General features: G+C 46.1%; 1 pseudogene; it reads right to left on the bottom strand.

Annotated features, from left to right (window-relative positions):
• Positions 1-10,272: 10,272 nt before the first annotated feature.
• LOC137349297 (zinc finger protein 585A-like) overlaps positions 10,273-20,193 on the bottom strand; it is a 182,192-nt pseudogene continuing 172,271 nt past the window's right edge.

The raw sequence follows: 20,193 nt of genomic DNA on the forward strand, positions 1-20,193 counted from the left end.
GGCTGAGCAGTGTGGGATCACTTTCCGCGCCAAAGCTAGAAAGTTGGAACTCCTAAGACTAACGGGCAACCATTTTTCCCTCTCATCTGAAGAATCAGGGGCAGGGTTAGAATTCAAGTCAGACAGTGTAATATTGGCAAAGATACAATTGGAACAGAGGAAACTTGAATTCGAAGAGAGAGAGAGAGAACCTTCTGGAGGGAACAGGAGGAAAGAGAGCTGAGGCGGCTTGAGTTAGCTAGGGGGTGACAGAGTAACCCCAGTGAAAGCATGGAGAATACAAGTAATGCGGGGCTGTATGCTGAGTTTTTAAAATTATCCCAATTGATTCCAAAATTCAATGAGGGAGACGTGAGGCTTTTTTTTTTGTATTTTGAGAAACTTGCAAGGCAGTTAAAATGACCAACTGAGAACTGCTACAAAGTAAGCTAACAGGAAACACCAATGATATTTATTCCCTGTTGCCGGATGAGAGTTCATCAAATTATGAATGGACAAAAAATGCTATCCTTGGGGCAGATGAGCTCTCTCCCCCTCTCCATAAAGACCCATGTGGAGGAACAAAAAGTACATAGAGTGAGGCAAGCCGCAGTTCTGGCTGATGAGTTTGCTCTCATATACAAGTCGGTTCCCCAGGGGAAAACCTTTCCGAGTCACCCGCCACAAATCCAAAAAGGACAAAGGGTGGGAAGGTGATAGGAGCCCAAGCAGAACTTGGAGAGAAAGAAAATTTGGACACACAGGGGGCCCTCCTCCAGCCAAAAAAGATAGTACTGAAAGTAGGAGTGAGACCCGGAGGCCTGTGTGCTTCAATTGTAATAAGGCAGGTCATCTAAGAGCTAACTGCTGAAAATTATGGGGAAAGCCTGTAGGGTTAACCAGGGCACACCTGCTCAGTGAAATTGAAGGGACCCTGATGGAAAACACAACTGAGAAGTACAGCAGCAATAAGACCCAGAAAAAATACTTCTGCGGGTGCAGGAAAATTTAATAGGATATTTGAAGGCTATCAGGAATTTAGCATCTAAAGGGAGAGTAACCCCATACTCCTCGAGTGGGGCAAACAAGCCCATAGTAACCTTCAGGGAAATAGGGGCCACGAGATCCCTTTTGCTGGGAAAAAGCCTGACCTTTCCCCCAAAGTGTGCAGTAAATGCCAGAATGATATTTGAGGGCAGTGTATGCCTGTACCTTTACACTGCGTGCACTTGGAGTGCGACCTAGTTTCGGGACTAGTGACCATAGGGATTGCCCCTAGTTTGCCAGTGGATGGGGTTAACCTGGTCCTAGGTAATAATCTGGCAGAGGCGAAGGTGGTAGCTTCCCCAGTAGTGATAGAGAGACTGAAGGAGGTCAGAGAAACAGGGCAGTGGCAGGACACGGTCCGCTGAAGTTCCCCTGAATGTGTAGTGAATCGGACCATAACCAAACCAGCTCTCCCAGAGGAGACTGTATCAGCATTACAGACAGATGACCATGAGGTCTGTCTGTCTGTCTGAAACTTTTTCTGAAAAGTTAGAGAACCCAGGGAATGGATTAAATGAACCTTCCCTAGTTGAGGCTTAGTGAGCCGACCCAGTATTGGAAAAATTAGCACAGGCTGCCCAGTCTGAAATTGAAGCAGAGGGAGTCCCTGATTGCTATTATTTAAAGAATGAGGTACTGATGAGGAAATGGAGTTCTCCTCACAGACTTGACAGAGAGTGCACAGTGGTTTACCAGTTAGTGGTGCCACAGAGGTACCGGAGGGAAATATTAAGAATGGCCCATGAGATTACAGTGACTGTACATGTCAGTATACAAAGAACCAAAGCCCGCATAAGACGGTAGTTTGACTGGCCAAAACTCCACAAAGATGTGATGGAGTACTGCAAGAGTTGCCACATGTGCCAGGTTGAGGGGAAACCACAACCGGCAGTGAAATCTGCACCCCTAAGTCCTGTATCGGCTTTTGGGAAATCCTCCAGCAGCGGTCTGGTGAATTGTAAGGGATCCCTGTCAAGAACAAAAAGGGACAGAGAGGCATGGGGCTGGCAAAAGTTTAGAGAGGAAAGGGGTAAAAGGGACAAAGAGGGCAGGTTAAAGGCGGTCCGGGAGGATTCCCAAATGATAACCCCTACTGTCCGGTCAGCCAACCTCGAAATGTTGGAAAAATTAGACCCTGCATCCCCCTATGTAAAGGCAGACACCAGAAGCATCCCACCAGGATTTCGAACAGCATTTACAGAAACCTTCAGGGGCAAAGAAAATCCTCAGAAGGGCAGAGAAACTGTGAGGGTGATGCCTCGCCTAGTCGGAGTGCCACAGGGAGGTGCAGTAGAATCTGGCCAAATACCTGCAAGCAGAAACATCCCAGAGGATAAAAGGGAAGATTAGCGAAGAATCCGCCCCCACAGACATGAGAAAAGGGATCCAACAATACCCTGAAGTGAGCAGCACGTGGATGACTCACCAGGGAACTGAAAGGGAGGTGGATCCACCCACTGCCGCCTCCCGTAATCAGAGCTCCAACCCAGAGTTAATTAAATCAAACCATCCCGAGACAATAATAGAAATGTGCAATAAAAACAAGAAAGTGCTGGAACCACTCAGCAGGTCTGGCAGCATCTGTGGAAAGAGAAGCAGAGTTAACGTTTCGGGTCAGTGACCCTTCTTTGGAACTGACAAATATTAGAAATGTCACAGGTTATCAGCAAGTGAGGTGGGGGTGGGGAAAGAGATAACAAAGGAGAAGGTGTAGATTGGACAAGGCCACGTAGCTGACCAAAAGGTCATGGAGCAAAGGCAAACAATATGTTAATGGTGTGTTGAAAGACAAAGCATTAGTACAGATAAGGTATTAATGGACTGAATATTGAACAGCAGCTAGTGCAAACATGAAAAAAATAGAAATGTGCAAACTGCAAACCTCCCCAAAAATCACATATTTATTGGGATGCCCATTTCCAATGTGTTGCAGGCTGATAGTGAAGAAACTTTACACCCCTTGGGCAACACATAACTATCTCAGACCCATCTCAACAAAAGGGGCAGTTTAAAGCAGCACTGCTACAAAGGAAAGACAGGCTGTAACAATTCAGAATGAATGAGAGAAATGCATATGTGTTTTCCTGTACTTTCTCTTCCTTCTAATTTATAATGAAATGCTCCCCGAATGTAGTATTTCATTCGGTGAGAGGTGGAGGTGTGATGGAAACCACACCTGCCAAATGAAAAAACATATTAATTTCGTCATATGGAACACTATTTGAACTTCTTACTGGACATTGAACATAACTTGTTTAAAAAGACCACAACGCTGAATAGCTAAAACATGGTTGTACATTTGCATTCCGAGAGACAGTTGCATGGAGAGACAATGGAAGTGCTCACTGATACAATTAATTTCGAGTCGGGGTGATATTTACAGCATGGACGGAGGCTATTCGGTCCATCGAGTCCATGTCAGCTCTCCACAAAGCTATGCAGTCAGTTCCACCCCTTGGCTCGATTCCTGTAGCCCTCCAAGTCTATTTCTCTCAGTTGGCCATCCAGCTTCCTCTTGAAGTCATTGATCATTTCCACTTCCACCATGAGATGGGTTTTGCCAATAGTGGTGATCAAAAGATATTGAGAGCCACTGACTTTGTAAGAGACAAACCTCCACTCCACCACTGAGTGTGACTGGAGAACTTTTGAAATCAACAATCCTCGCAGACTAAGCTGTTTCAAACAAAGAGCTGGTCACACGACTAACCTGGGGACTTCTTGAATTGTGCGTCACAGAAAGATTTGGGGCAGACTGCAACTGAACTCAAAGGAGAAAGCACCGCTCCTTCTCCGTCTCTGTCTCTCTCTCTCTCAGCAAAATTCCAGGGGACTATGGAAGCAGCTTAAGCCTCAAGACAGAGGACCTCTTCAGCCTTCTGGTACCAGTGAAACAAGTTTGAAAGTGTGCATTGGGCCCCAGCAAGAACTACAAGACTGCAACTCCAATCAAAGACTTTACAGCAAAACTAAAGACAGTAATTGAATTCCAGCTACTACTCCAAACTATCCCTCTTTAATTCTTTTCTCCTCCTCTGTCTTTATTTATCTCGTATGCATGCTAGCATGGTTGCGTTGCATATTCTCAGTAATTTTAATTGAATTATAGTGATAAGGTTAATAAATTTACATGTTTCTTGTTTCAACCTAAGAAAACCTATCTGATTGGTTTATTTACAATTACAGAGAGCAGTGAGCAAGGACTCACTGAGGTGTCAAACCAGGAAAGCAGCCAGAGGGAAGCCTGAGGCCCCTTCCTCACCCGGACGTAACAGAAGGAAAATATTGTTTTTTGAAAAGTATGGGAGATCCAGCCCATTGAACTGGAAGGAATTTGAGACTTTTAACAGCAAAGGATTTTATCATCAAAAAGGACTGCATAATTTATCAGTGTTCTGTGAGAAAGTCAAGTATTGAATAAGTAAAGATTTGATTGTAATTTGGGGTGTCAGCTATTTACAAAGTGTATTTGGGGATTTCTTTTAGTTTAGTTGTTCTAATAAAGGACTTAAAATGTGAAATCTTGTGTATTTTGTCATATTGTTCTGGGGTTCATATCTCATATTTTTCACGTTGACGATCTCTCTGAGGTCCTGACAACTGGAAAGTAGGATTAAGCTGGATGCCTCTTTTTCAGCTGGCACAGACACAATGGGCTGAATGGCCTCCTCCTGTGCTGTAAATTTTCTGTTTCTATTCTGAGAGTTGGGGTTTGTTTCTGCTGATATGAATAACCCTGTAATTTGGCTGGAGTTTAATATTCTGAATAAATTTCAAATAAATCAGCTGTTTTAAGCACACTGTTGTAGATTTTTGTCTTTCCCACCTGAGTGTTTAGCATCACCTGGCTGGAGCTCAGAAAGGACAATCTGGGGGGAGGATCGTACGGCAGGAACAGAACTTCAGTCTGAACACAGTCCTTCAGGATCACACTGAGAGGGACAAACGGCACTTTGGTCTTTCTCGTCTCTCTTCACTGACAGCAAAGTCCCCGTGTGGGTTAATCCTGAGGCCTGTAAGAAATATGTCCCAGCCACACTCTTCCATGGTTCAGAGATCCTGGGCACGGAACAGAAGGCTCCTTTACAACTGTGTTTAGAGTCAGGAAGAACAACGGTGAATGCTGGAAACGTGCTGTCAAATCAGAGATTGGTGTAAAACTGTGATCTGTTCCTGACTGAAAGTGAAACAGCAGGTTTAAGTTTCCAGTCTGAAAATGACTGTGGTAATTATTGTGCAAAGGTTTAACATGTTTGGGTGATAGTCCCGAGTCTACCATGTTAAGGCAGGTATTAACTCATTTAAAATGCTCCTGTTGAAAATGAATTCTGCCTGGTAGCTGCTGGTACAATTATACAACAGTCACTTAATCTGCAGATAAAGAGGGATCTGCAGTGCATTTCCAGGAATTCCCTGCTGATGTTTTAGTGTTAGACAGCAGGATACACAACCTGGAACATCCATAGGAGATGTGATCCTGACAGTTATTCTGGGATCACGCCCGCTGTGAAACTCCACCACTGATCCTGCTGAAGATTGCAGACTCTGAGGTTTTCTTCATTCTTTCCTGGGATGTAAATGTAGTTGACAAACTCGCATTTTTTTCCATCCCTAATTGCCCTTGAGAAGGTGGTGGTGAGCTGCCTTCTTGAACTGCTGCAGTCCATGTGGTATAGATACACCCACAGTGCTGTCAGGAAGGGAGTTCCAAGTTTTTGACCCAGTGACAGTGAAGGAATGGTGATATAGTTCCATGTCAGGATGTTGTGTGGCTTGGAGGGGAACTTGCAGGTGATGGTTTTTCCATGCATCAATTGCTGTTGTCCTTCTAAGTGGTACAGGTTGCAGTTTTGGAGAGTGCTGTCAGAGGGGGCTTGGTGAGTTGCTGCAGTGCATCTTGTGTATGGTACACACTGCTGCCATTGTGCGCCAGTGGTGAATGGGGTGTGAATCAAGTGGGCTGCTTTGTCCTGGATGGTGTCGAGCTTCTTGAGTGTTGTTAGAGCTGCACCCATCCAGGCAAGTGGAGAGTATTCCATCACACTCCTGACTTGTGCCTTGTCGATGGTGGACAGACTTTTGGGAGTCAGGAGGTGAGTTACTCGCAACAGAATTCCCAGCCTGTGACTTGCTCTTATAGCCACAGTATTTGTACGGCTGGTTCAGTTAATTCTCTGGTCAATGGTAACCCCCAGGAGGTTGAGGGTGGGGGATTTATTGATGGTAATGCCATTGAAAGTCAAGAAGATGGTTTGATTCTCTCTTGTCGGAGATGGTCATTGCCTGGCACTTGTGTGGCAAGAATGTTACTTGGGAGTGGGACCTCCAGGAGTGGAATTTAAGAAAGCTGGGTTTCAGTATTCTGACAAATACATAGAAACATAGAAAATAGGAGCAGGAGTAGGCCATTCGGGCCTTCGAGCCTGTTCCACCATTTATTATGATCATGGCTGATCATCCAACTCAGTAGCCTGTTTCTGCTTTCGCCCCATACCCTTTGATCCCTTTAGACCCAAGAGCTATATCTAACACCTTCTTGAAAACATACAAGGTTTTGGCCTCAACAGCTTTCTGTGGTAGCGAATTCCACAGGCTCACCACTCTCTGGGTGAAGAAATTTCTCCTCATCTCAGTCCTGAAAGGTTTACCCCGTATCCTTAGACTATGACCCCTGGTCCTGGACTCCCCCACCATCGGGAACATCCTTCCTCTTTCTACCCTGTCAAGTCCTGTTAGAATTTTATAGGTTTCTATGAGATCCCCCCTCACTCTTCTGAACTCCAGAGAATATAATCGTAACCGACTCAAACTCTCTTCATACGTCAGTCCCACCATCCCAAGAATCAATCTGGTAAACCTTCGCTGCACTCCCTCAATAGCAAGAACATCCTTCCTCAGATAAGGAGACCAAAACTGCACACAATATTCCAGGTGTTGCCTCACCAAGGCTGTATAATTGCAGCAAGACATCCCTGCTCCTGTACTCGAATCCTCTCACTATGAAGGCCAACATACCATTTGCCTTTTTTACCACCTGTTCCACCTGCATACTTACCTTCAGTGACTGGTGTACGAGAACACCCAGGTCTCGTTGCATATTCCCCTCTCTCAGTTTATAGCCATTCAGATAATAATCTGCCGTCCTGTTTTGCTACCAAAGTGGATAACCTCACATTTATTCACATTATACTGCTTCTGCCATGCATTAGCCCACTCACTCAACTTGTCCCAATCACCCTGAAGCCTCTCTGCATCCTCCTCACAACTCACCCTCACACCCAGTTTTGTGTCATCTGCAAATTTAGTTCCCTCATCTGAATCATTAACGTATATTGTGAATAGCTGGGGTCCTGGCATTGATCCCTGCGGTACCCCACTAGTCACTGCCTGCCATTCAGAAAAAGACCCATTTATCCCTACTATTTGTTTCCTGTCCGCTAACCAATTTTCTATCCATCGCAATACACTACCCCCAATTTCATGTGCTTTAATTTTACATGCTAATCTCTTATGTGGGATTTTGTCAAAAGCCTTCTGAAAGTCCAACTACACCACATCCACTGGCTCCCCCTCATCAACTCTACTCGTTACATCCTCGAAGAATTCTAGTAGATTCGTCAAGCAAGATTTCCCTTTCATAAATCCATGCTGACTCTGCCCGATTCTACCACTGTTCTCCAAGTGCTCTGCTATAAAATCTTTAATAATGGACTCTAGAATTTTCCCCACTACCGATGTCAGGCTGACTGGTCTATAATTCCCTGCTTTCTCTCTACCTCCCTTTTTAAATAGTGGGGTTACATTAGCTACCCTCCAATCTGTAGGAACTGTTCCAGAGTCTATAGAATCTTGGAAGCTGACCACCAATGCTTCCACTATTTCTAGGGCCACATCCTTAAGTACTCTGGGATGCATACCGTCAGGCCCTGGGGATTTATCGGCTTTCAATCCCATCAATTTCCCCAACACCATTTCTCTACTAATACTGATTTCCTTCAGTTCCTCTCTCTCACTAAGCCCTGTATTCCCCAACATTTCTGGTATGATATTTGTGTCCTCCTTTGTGAAGACAGAACCAAAGTATGCATTTAGTTGATCAGCCATTGCCTTATTCCCCATAATAAATTCCCCTGTTCCTGATTGTAAGGGACCTACAGATTTGTCTTCACCAATCTTTTTCTTTTCACATACCTTTAGAAACTTTTCCAGTCAGTTTTTATGTTCCCCGCAAGTTTGCTCTCGTACTCTATTTTCCCCTTCTTAATCCCTTGGTCCTCCTTTGCTGAATTCTAAACTGCTCCCAATCCTCAGGTCTGTTGTTTTTCCTGGCGAATTTATATGCCTCTTCCTTGGATCTAATGCTATCTCTAATTTCCCTTGTAAGCCATGGTTTGGCTACGTTTCCCGTTTTACTTTTGCGCCAGACAGGGATAAACAATTGTTGCAGTTCATCCATGCGCTCTTTAAATGTTTGCCATTGCCTATGCACCGTCATCCCTTTAAGTAACGTTTCCCAATCCGTCATGGCCAACTCACGCCTCATACCTTCGTAGTTTCCTTTACTAAGATTCAGGACCCTAGTCTCAGAATCAACTACGTCACTCTCCATCTTGATGAAGAATTCTATCATATTATGGTTGCTCATCCCCAAGGGGTCTCGCACCACTAGATTGCCAATTATTCCTCTCTCATTACACAATACCCAGTCTAGGATGGCCTGTCCTCTTGTTGGTTCCTCAACGTATTGGTCCAGAAAACCATCCCACATACACTCCAAGAATTCCTCCTCTACGGTATTGTGACTAATTTGATTTGCCCAATCTATATGCAGATTAAATTCACCCATAATTATAGATGTTCCTTTATTGCATGCATCTCTAATTTCCTGTTTAATGCCATTCCCAGCATCACCACTACAGTTTGGGGGTCTATATGCAACCCCCACTAACGTTTTATGCCCCTTAGTGTTTCTCAGCTCTACCCATACAGATTCCACATCGTCAGAGCTAATATCTTTCCTCACTATTGTGTTAATTTCCTCTTTAACCAACAATGCAACTCCACCGCCTTTTGATTTTCATCTGTCCTTCCTAAATACTGAATACTCCTGGATGTTCATTTCCCATCCCTGGTCACCTTGCAACCATGTCTTCGTAATCCTGACTCTATCATACCCGTTTACATCTATTTGCGTGATTAATTCATCCACTTTATTGTGAATGCTCCGCGCGTTGAGGCAGAAAGCCTTAAGGCTTGTCTTTTTAACATTACTTGCCCTCTTCTCACTATTTTTCATTGTGTCCCTGTTTGATTCTGGCCCTTGATTTCTCTGCCTATCACTTTTCTTATTCCCCTTACTGTCTTTAGTTCTTGTCATTGATTCCCCCCACCCCGACTGCTTGCAAAGGTTCCCATCCCCCTGCCATTTTAGTTTAAACCCTCCCCAACCACTCTAGCAAATACTCCCCCTAGGACATCAGTCCCGGTCCTGCCCAGGTGTAACCTGTCCAGTTTGTACTGGTCCCACCTCCCCCAAAACATGGTGAGGAACCAGAGGAATCCTTACTAAGGAACTGTCTGGGGTTTTACTTGTCAGCTTAGATCTAGGGATGAATGTTGCCTGGCTCCCTGAACTGTCTTAAACTGAACCCAGTTTAGAACAAGATGGATTCTGTTTCTAGGAGAATAGGGACAAATATCACTGCCAATTGAGGGAGACAAAAGAAGCCATCAGAGAGAAAAGAAAATGGTGCAAAATTCATCCAATCCGATCAGCATATCCTTCCATTCCTTTCTCCCTCATGTACTCATCTAGCTTCTCCCTAAATGTATCTCTGCTGTTCACCTCAACTACTCCCTGTGGTAGCATGTTCCACATTCTTCCCTCTCTTTGAGTAAAGAAGTTTCTCCTGAATTCCCTATTGGAGTTATTGGTGATTATCTGTCTGTCCTTGTTCCAGCCACATGTTGAGATTTGGATGGTTCCCACTGTTCAACTCCCACCTGACTACAGCAAGTGTGTTTTGTTATTAGGGTTGAACCCCTTTGTCTTTTATTTGTCAGATAAACGGACAGCGACAGGTTTTCTTGTAGGTTTAAAACAGAAAATCAAGTATTTATTGATCAAAAAAATAAAAGCAAAATACTGCAGATGCTGGAAATCTGAAATAAAAACACAGGAAATGCTGGAAATACTCAGCAGGTCTGGCAGCATCCGTGGAGAGGTCAGGTCAGGTGACCCTAAATGTTAACTCTGCTTCTCTCTGCACAGATGCTGCCAGACCTGCTGAGTATTTCCAGCATTTCTTGATCTTATTTATTGATCACGATGCCTTAACCCCAAATTGTCACATTTGCATCCCCTGACGCATTTGCTTGCACACGCACACAAACAAGAACATAAATCAGAAATGAAAAAGAGGTAAGTATAATAAGTTGGGGGGTGGGGGGAGGGGGGGCTGCAAGTGGCAAGGTAAACTTGTTGAATTCTCTTGGAGGTCAAGTTCTCATTTGCAGACCTGAGGCTTTTTTTGTAGCTGTCTCTCTTGGTTAAAATTTCAGTTGGAGACAGTGAGTCACTTCTACTTCATTGCTGTATAAATTGTAGACGTAGAATTGTAAAGCAGGGCGCTTCCCTTCTGGTTTACTGGAGACAAGCTTCTTGGATGCTGCTTTCTGGGTGTCTCTTTCTCTCTCTCTCTAGACTGCCTTTTAAGGTAAGGATGTGTTGCATCTCACCTCCTGGTAGGAAACAATTTGGTCTGTTTTCCCCATGGTGCTTGCACAATGGCCTAGGACGTGGCTACTTCACACCCTCTTCATTTCAGAAGAACCCATTCAATACTGGAATATTTTAGGACGGGTGCAATTCACAACACTTAGCTTTGAAGATTTGCCTTTGTCCCTGTCAGACTGTTTGAATATACAAAAGCCAAGTCTTTTTACCCTGGTGGCCATTTTGGAGCACATTGTTCACTTTTTAAAAGTATAGCTGAAAACAGAGACATTTTAATCGAATCTTTTCATCTTGCACTCGTCAAGACAATTCACAAGAATAGCAGTGTAAGGAAAACAACAAATTTATACCGTATGGGAAGAGATTGCTGATTGGTAGAGGCGTTGCCATAGAGAATGCACCAGTTATTGGTGACTGACAGTTAACTGCCAAGCTTCGTTTGAAATTTAACCAGGTAGCTTGACTCTGATTGGTCAAGGCATTGCCCTGAGGAACAAACCAGTGAATGGCTGTCACTTATTTTGTTTAGCTGAAACAGGCACCATGTGTATACATGTTCTTTCTGTCTGCAAAGAGCAGGACCCTGTGTATTAATATATGACACCTTCCCAAATTGATATGCCTGCAGGTTTATTTCTCTCAACTGCCCATCCAATTTCCTTTTGACATCATTCACCATATCCCCTACCACCACCCTTGTTGGCCGTGAGTTCCAGGTTATTACCAGTCATTGTGTAAAGAAGTTCTTCATCACATCCCTCTCTGTATCTCTTGCCCAAAACCTTAATCTGTGTCCCCTAGTCCTTGTACCATCAGCTAATGGGAACAGCTTTTCTTTGTCTACCTTATTTAAGTCTGTCGTAATCTTGTACACCTCAATCAAATCTCCCCTCAATCTGCTTTGCTCTAAGTGACCTGTCACTTCTGTGTAAACAACTTCTCCAGGTGTCTGAAGTTCTCTGTTGTTTATTGAGCTTGAAGTCAGGTGGTTTCCCAGAAAGACTTGCTGTTGTTGCTTGAAGTCAGGTGGTTTCCCAGAAAGACTTGCTGTTGTTGCTTGAAGTCAGGTGGTTTCCCAGAAAGACTTGCTGTTGTTGCTTGAAGTCAGGTGGTTTCCCAGAAAGACTTGCTGTTGTTGCTTGAAGTCAAGTGGTTTTCCGGAAAGGCTTGTTTTCCTCACAAGGCCTCTCAGTGCCCCTTTTAAAAAACATTTCCAGGGACTGTTTTGACAAAGTCCAGTGGCCTTTACATGACCCCCTCTGAAAAGCCCGAAGTTTAACATTTCTTCATTCTTTCAAAAACAAATCCTCAAAAAACGTATCTAACAAAATACAGAGGCACTTTCGTAACACGTGGGCAGTAGAGTTTTGCATGATCTCAAGTTTACAGACGGTAGAATGTGGAAGGCCAGCCAGATGTGCACTGGAATAGTCACATCTGGAGGTAACAAATACATGGATGAGGGTTTTAGCAGAAGATGAGCTGAGACAAGGGCAGAGCCAGACAACATACAGAGGTGGAAACAGACCGTCTTAGTGTTGGCACGGATTTGTGGTCGGAAGCTCATCTTGGGGTCAAATAGGGCTCCAAACATCTGGTTTAGTCTCAGACAGCTGTCAGGAAGAGGGATGGAGTTGGAGGCTAGGAAATGGATTCTGGAGTGAAGACTGAAGACAATGGCTTCAGTCTTCCCAATATTTAATTGGAGGAACTTTCTGCTCATCCACCACTGGATATCAGACAAGCAGTGTGATAATTTAGTCAAGAGAGGTGGTGGTGAGATACAGCTTGGTGTAAATCTGAAAACTAACTGTGTTTTCAGAGGGACAGCATGTAGATGAGAAATAGGAGGAGGCCAAGGATAGATCCTTGGAGGAGACCAGAGGTAACTGTGCAGGAGTGGGAAGAGAAGCCATTGCAGGTGATACACTGGTTATGATTAGATAAGAATGGAACCAGGAGGGTGCAGTCCCACCCAGCTGGATAACAGTGGAGAGGTGTTGGAGGAGGATGGTGTGGTCAATGTATCAGAGACTGCAGACAGGTCGAGAAGGATGAGGAGGGATAGTTGACCTTTGTCTCAGTTACATAGGATGTCATTTGTCACTTTGATAAGAGCTGTTTCTGTCCCGTGGCAGGGCGGAAACCTGATTGGAGGGATTCAAACACGAAGTTCTGGGAAAGATAGACTTGGATCTGGGAAGCAAAAACATTTAAGGATAAAAGCAAAACACAATGGAGGTGCTGGAAATCTGAAATAAAAACAGAACGTGCTGGAAATACTCAGTGTGTCAATCAGCACCTGTGGAAAGAGGAACAGAATTCATGGACTTTGGAGAGAACAGGGAGGTTGGAGATGGGTCTTTAGTTTGCAAAGACAGTGGGGTTAAGGATTTTTTTCTTGAGGATGGGTACCTGAAGAGTGAGAACCGTTAACAATATCAGCGAACATGGGGAAGCTGGCTGGTCAGCAGTTTAGTGGGAATAGGGTCGAGTGAGCAGGAGGGGGGTCTCATGGACAAGATGAGCTCAGAGAAGGCAGGAGGAGAGATAGGAGAGAAACTAGAGGAAGATGTGGGTTCAGGGCTCGGGTAGGGGGGATCATTAGAGGCAGTTTGACGTGGTGGGCTAGTGGAAGAGAGGAAAGCAGCAGAGGGAACTCTGATAAGTTCTGATGAACAGTCACTGACTTGAAACGTTAACTCTGCTTCTCTCTCCACAGATGCTGCCAGACCTGCTGAATATTTCCAGCACTTTCTATTTTTACCCCAATGAACGTAGTTCAATTTTGGATGTGATTAACAGGGGAATCCAACCATTGTTACTGTTACTTGTGAACTCGCTGGTGTTTCAGCAGGTGGGATGACCGAGTGAATCCCTTCCCACACTCTGAGCAGATGAATGGCCTCTCCCCAGTGTGAACTCGCTGGTGTGTCAGCAGGTGGGATAGCTGAGTGAATCCCTTCCCACACTCTGAGCAGATGAATGGCCTCTCCCCAGTGTGAACTCGCTGGTGTGTCAGCAGGTGGGATAGCTGAGTGAATCCCTTCCCACACTCTGAACAGGTGAACGGCCTCTCCCCAGTGTGAACTCGCTGGTGTGTCAGCAAGGCAGATGAAGTAGCGAATCCCTTCCCACACTCTGAGCAGGTGAACGGCCTCTCCCCAGTGTGAACTCGCTGGTGTCTCAGTAGGTTGGATGAATCAGTGAATCTTTTCCCACACACGGAGCAGGTGAACGGCCTCTCCCCAGTGTGAACTCGCTGGTGTGTCAGCAGGGGGGATGAGTGAGTGAATCCTTTCCCACACTCAAAGCAGGTGAATGGCCTCTCCCCGGTATGAACTCGCTGGTGTGTCAGAAGGCTGGATAACTGAGTGAATCCCTTCCCACACTCTAAGCAGATGAATGGTCTCTCCCCAGTGTGAAGTCGCTGATGTGTCAGAAGGCTGGATAACTGAGTGAATCCCTTCCCACACTCGAAGCAGATGAATGGTCTCTCCCCAGTGTGAACTCGCTGGTGTGTCAGCAGGTGGGATGACTGAGTGAATCCCTTCCCACACTCTGGGCAGGTGAACGGCCTTTCCCCAGTGTGAATGCGCTGGTGTATCAGCAGGTCGGATGAAGTAGTGAATCCCTTCCCACATTCTATGCAGGTGAATGGCCTCTCCCCAGTGTGAACTCGTTGGTGTGCCAGTAGCTTGGATGACCGAGTGAATCCCTTCCCACACTCTGAGCAGATGAATGGCCTCTCCCCAGTGTGAACTCGCTGGTGTCTCAGCAGGTTGGAAGAAGCAGTGAATCCCATCCCACACTCTGAGCTGGTGAAAGGCCTCTCCTCGGTGTGAATACTCTGATGTACAATGAGTTCAGATGATTGCTTGAACCCACTTTCACAATGAGAACACCTGAATGGTCTCTCGTCAGTGTCAACATGTTGATGGATCATCCGCTCAGCAGAACTTTTATAGCAATTCCCACAGAATGGATATTTAAAAGGTTTCTTGTCCGTGAACTCGCTGATGTCTCAGAATGAATCAGTAAATCCCTTCCCACACTCAGAGCAGGTGAACGGCCTCTCTGGGGTGTAACTGCATTGATGAGTTTCCAGCTCAACTGGATAATTCAATCCCTTTCCACAGTCCTGATATTTACATGGTTTCTTCCCCAGTGTGACTGTGCTTGTGTTTTGACAGGCCGGATGATTGGCTGAAACCTCATCCACACACAGAACACGTGTACAGTTTCTCTCCACTGTGATCGGTGTTTTTTCCTTTCACGTTCCAACTCCGGTGATATTCGGGTTACGATAAACTGGGCGACTCCTTCAGATCCTGATCTGACATTTGCTTTGCATTTCACGGCTGCAATTCCTCCCCTTCTAAAACCCTGTGAAATTGGTTCAAAACAGAAAAAAAGTGTGTGAGAGAACCCACAAAAACACAAAGACAGGTTGTGAAATGGAGCTGAATGAATCTGGTAATTTATGGGGCCAGCACTAAGAAAAAGTGACCATGAAAGCTGCTGGATTGATGTACAACCCCAACTGGTTCATTAATGTCCTTCAGGGAAGGGAACCAAGACTCTGCCCTCATTCAGAGAGAGAGGGGCAGGGAGAGGAGAGGGATTTTATATATATAGAATTCAATCAGTACTTTGACAGAACCTCCCAAACCCTCAACTTCCATCATCTAGAAGGACCAGGGTAGCAGGTGTATGTGAACACCATCACCTCCAAGTTCCCTTCCAAGTCACACACCATCCTGACTTGTCTGACATCCAGTACTGGATGAACAGAAATTTCCTCCAATTAAATATTGGGAAGTCTGAAGCCATTGTCTTCAGTTCTTGTTACAAACTCCACTCCCTAACCACCAACTCTGTCCCTCTCCCTGGCAACTGTCTGAGGCTAAACCAGACCATTCATAACCTTGGTGTCTATTTGACCCCGAGATGAGCTTCCGACTGCATATCAGTGCCATCACTCAGACTGCTTATTTCCACCTCAGTAACATCACCAGACTTCACCACTGCCTCAGCTCATCTGCCTCTGAAACTTACATCCATGTATTTGTTACCTCTCAACTTGACTATTCTAACACACTCCTGGCCGGCCTCCCACATTCTACCCTCTGTAAACTTGAGATCATCCAAAACTCTGCTGCCTGTGTCCTTACTCGGACCAAGTCCTGTTCACCCATCACCACTGTGCTCACTGACCTACACAGGCTCCCAGTTAAACAGCACCTCAATTTTAAAATCCTCATCCTTGTTTTCAACTCCCTCCATTCCCTCGCCCCTCACTATCTCTATAATCTCCTCCAGTCCTACAACCCTCCGAGAGATCAGGGATCATCTAATTCTGGCATCTTGAACATCCCTGATTTTCATTGCTCCATCACTGGTGGCCGTGCCTTCAGCTGCCAAGGTCATAACCTTTGGAAATCCCTCCCTAATCCTCTCCGCCTCTCTACCTCAACTTCCCTGATTCAGACACTGATTAAAACCCACCTCTATCAAGCTTTTGGTCATCTGCCCTAATATCTCCTTACGTGGCTCAGTGTCAAATGTTACTTTATAAACACTCCTGTGAAACACCTTGGAACATTTTATTACATTAAAGATGCTATATAAATACAAGTTGATGTTAACTTGGACATTTATCACTGTTCCTTCTTCACTGGGTGAAAATCCTGTAACTCCTTCCCTAACACCATTGTGGGAGCACCTTCACCACACGGACTGCAGTGGTTCAAGAAGAAGGTCCACCATCACCTTCTCAATGGGCAACAGGGGATTGGTAATATATGTTGGTCTTGCTAGTGACACCCATATCCCAAGAATGAAGTAACAACAAAATATGTATATGTAAAATGGATTAAAAGCCTCTACAGAAATACTTGTTACTGAAACAATACTATTTGACATTGAGTGGTTGGTGTCCGTTTAGCAACCTCAACTCCCCTGGAATCTACATCCCTTGACAGTCTGACACTGGAAATTGCCGGGCCCGACTGGGCTCAAAAGTTCACCCCAGGAGCTTCTCCTCCATCTCCACTCCAGATCAAACTGATGTAACAAAAAAGACCTAAACAGGAGGTCAGGGACCGATTTCCACATCCAAACCAGATTTGAATTGGTCCGTGTGTTTCTCGACTCAGTTCTGTCAGCAATGTCTGCAAAGAAGCAAAAGCAAAATACTGTGGATGCTGGAAATCTGAAAGAAAAGGAGAAAATACTAGAAATTCTCAGCAGGTCACGCAGCATCTGTCGAGAGAGAAACAGAGTTAATGTTTCAGGCGCGTCGGAGTGGGAGAAGGAGGAAGAATGAGGAGAGGCAATATAGTCCAACGCTCACAGCAATCTACAATCCACCGACATTACCAGATAGGGAGACAGAGTTTAGAAACACTCAGCAACACGACTCCAGTGAAACATCCCAGGAGGAAAAGGGGGAGCAGTGTGTGTACCTGCCCTGATATCCCCCTCCCTAGGCCTGTCAGTCAAACCCCCCACTCCTCCCAGTCCACAGCTCAGCCGAGCAGCTTCCTGCACCTTGAGCCAGCCCTGCCCAGGTGTGGCCCAGTCCAAGGGGAGTCTTTGTGGAACCAGGGAGTGGGGGAGGGGGGACTTCCTGCCCAGTGCTGTGTCCCAAATGGTTCCTCCCCCAGGCCCCTTTATAACTGAGCTCAGTTTCCTTTAAAGTTTTGTCCTTTGATGTTACAGTTTATTAATCTTGAATTCCTCCAAAAGAGCTGGAAATCTGGCGGCCGTTAACCCCGGGCCTGTCACCGGGAGAATCCCCGCAGCTGCCGCCCCACTCTGTGCAAACGTGGGACCAGGAGCTTCTTATTGGGGTTGTTGAGGCCGACACCGGGTGTTTCTGAAGCCTCTCCGCTTAACTGCCAGCTCCATTCCTCTCCTGCACTTGACAGTTTCTCACCCACTGCGGATCCAACATGACTGCCTCTGTCCACCGGCACTACGCATGATCCAGTCACTGCCCGGCACCAGGCCTGCGCGGAGGCTCCTGTGGTGAGGATAGGGTACATTCTGACCCCCGGGGAATGCTGGGTAACAGCTCTGCCATTGAAAGGCCATATTGTGAATAGGAAATGTTGCCCGGGGTATATGAATCCGCTCCTTGCAGGATCCTCCTTCCATTTCCTGTAAATTTTCTCTAACTCCTTCCCAGAAGCACGATATAGTTCCCCTGGTCCTCACCTTCCACCCCACCAGCCTCTACATTTAACACATCATCCTCCATAATTTCCCACACTTCCAGTGTGATGCCACCACCAAACACACCTTCCCCTTCCCTTGCAGTATTCCGGAGGGACCATTCCCTCTGCGACACCCAGGTCACCATTCACTGTCATACGCACAGAATCATACCTGACAGACAATGTCCCAGACACTGCCATCACCATCCCCGGGTATGTCCTGTCCCACCGGCAGGACAGACCCACCAGAGGTGGCGGTACAGTGGTATACAGTCGGGAGGGAGTTGCCCTGGGAGTCCTCAACATCGACTCCGGACCCCATGAAGTCTCATGGCATCAGATCACACATGGACAAGGAAACCTCCCGCTGATTGCCACCTACCGCCCTCCCTCAGCTGATGAGTCAGTACTCCTCCATGTTGAATAGCCCCATGTTGGGGGAAGCACTGAGGGTGGCAAGGGCACAGAATGTACTCTGGGTGGGGGTCCTCAATGTCCAACACCAAGAGTGGCTCAGTAGCACCACTACTGACCGAGCTGGCCGAGTCCTAAAGGACATATCTGCTAGACTGGGTATGCGGCAGGTGGTGAGTGAACCAACAAGAGGGGAAAACATACTTGACCTCATCCTCACCAATCTGCCTGCCGCAGGTGCATCTGTCCATGACAGTATTGGTAGGAGTGACCACCGCACAGTCGTTGTGGAGACGAAGTCTCGCCTTCACATTGAGGATACCGTCCATTGTGTTGTGTGGCACTACCACCGTGCTAAATGGGATAGATTTCGAACAGATCTAGCAATGCAAAACTGGGCATCCATGAGGCGCTGTGGGCCATCAGCAGCAGCAGAATTGTACTCAACCACAATCTGTAACCTCATGGCCCAGCATATCCCCCACTCTACCATTACCATCAAGCCAGGAGACCAACCCTGGTTCAATGAAGAGTGCAGGAGGGCATGCCAGGAGCAGCACCAGGCATACCTCAAAAAAAGGTGTAAACCTGGTGAAGCTGCAACACAAGACTATCTGCATGCCAAACTGTGTAAGCAGCATGTGACAGACAGAGCTAAGTGATCCCATAACCAACGGATCAGATCGAAGCTCTGCAGTCCTGCCACATCCAGCCATGAATGGTGGTGGACAATTAAACAACTAACTGGAGGAGGCGGCTCCACAAATAGCCCCATCCTCAATGATGGGGGAGCCCAGCACATCAGTGCGAAAGAAAAGGCTGAAGCATTTGCAACAATCTTCAGCCAAAAGTGCCGAGTTGATGATCCATCTCGGCCTCCTCCTGAAGTCCCCAGCATCACAGATGCCAGACTTCAGCCAATTCGATTCACTCCGCGTGATATCAAGAAATGACTGTGGCACTGGATACTGCAAAGGCTGTGGGCCCTGATAATATTCCGGCAATAGTACTGAAAACCTGTGCTCCAGAATGTGCCGCACCCCTAGCCAAGCTGTTCCAGTATAGCTACAACACTGACATCTACCCTGCAATGTGGAAAATTGCCCGGGTATGTCCTGTACACAAAAAGCAAGATAAGTCCAACCCAGCCAATTACCGCCCCATTAGCCTACTCTCAATCATCAGTAAAGTGATGGAAGGTGTCATCAACAGTGCCATCAAGCAGCACATGCTTATCAATAACCTGCTCAGTGACGCTCAGTTTGGGTGCCGCCAGGGCCACTCAGCTCCTGACCTCTTTACAGCCTTGGTTCAAACATGGACAAAAGAGCCGAACTCAAGAGGTGAGGTGAGAGTGACTGCCCTTGACATCAAGGCAGCATTTGACCGAGTATGGCATCAAGGAGCCCTAGCAAAACTGAAGTCAACGGGAATCAGGGGAAAACCCTCCGCTGGTTGGAGTCATACCTAGTGCAAAGGAAGATGGTTGTGTGTGTTGGAGGTCAATCATCTGAGCTCCAGGACATCACTGCAGGAGTTCCTCAGAGTAGTGTCCTCGGCCCAACCATCTTCAGCTGCTTCATCAATGACCTTCCTTCGATCATAAGGTCAGAAGTGGGGATTTTCGCGGATGATTGCACAATGTTCAGCACCATTAGTGACTCCTCAAATACTGAAGCAGTCCGTGTAGAAATGTAGCAAGACCTGGGCAATATCCAGGCTTGGGCTGATAAGTGGCAAATAACATTCGCTCCACACAAGTGCCACGAAATGACCATCACCGACAAGAGAGAATAT

Source organism: Heterodontus francisci, chromosome 34 (assembly GCF_036365525.1).
Source record: "Heterodontus francisci isolate sHetFra1 chromosome 34, sHetFra1.hap1, whole genome shotgun sequence".
Lineage (NCBI taxonomy): Eukaryota > Metazoa > Chordata > Chondrichthyes > Heterodontiformes > Heterodontidae > Heterodontus > Heterodontus francisci.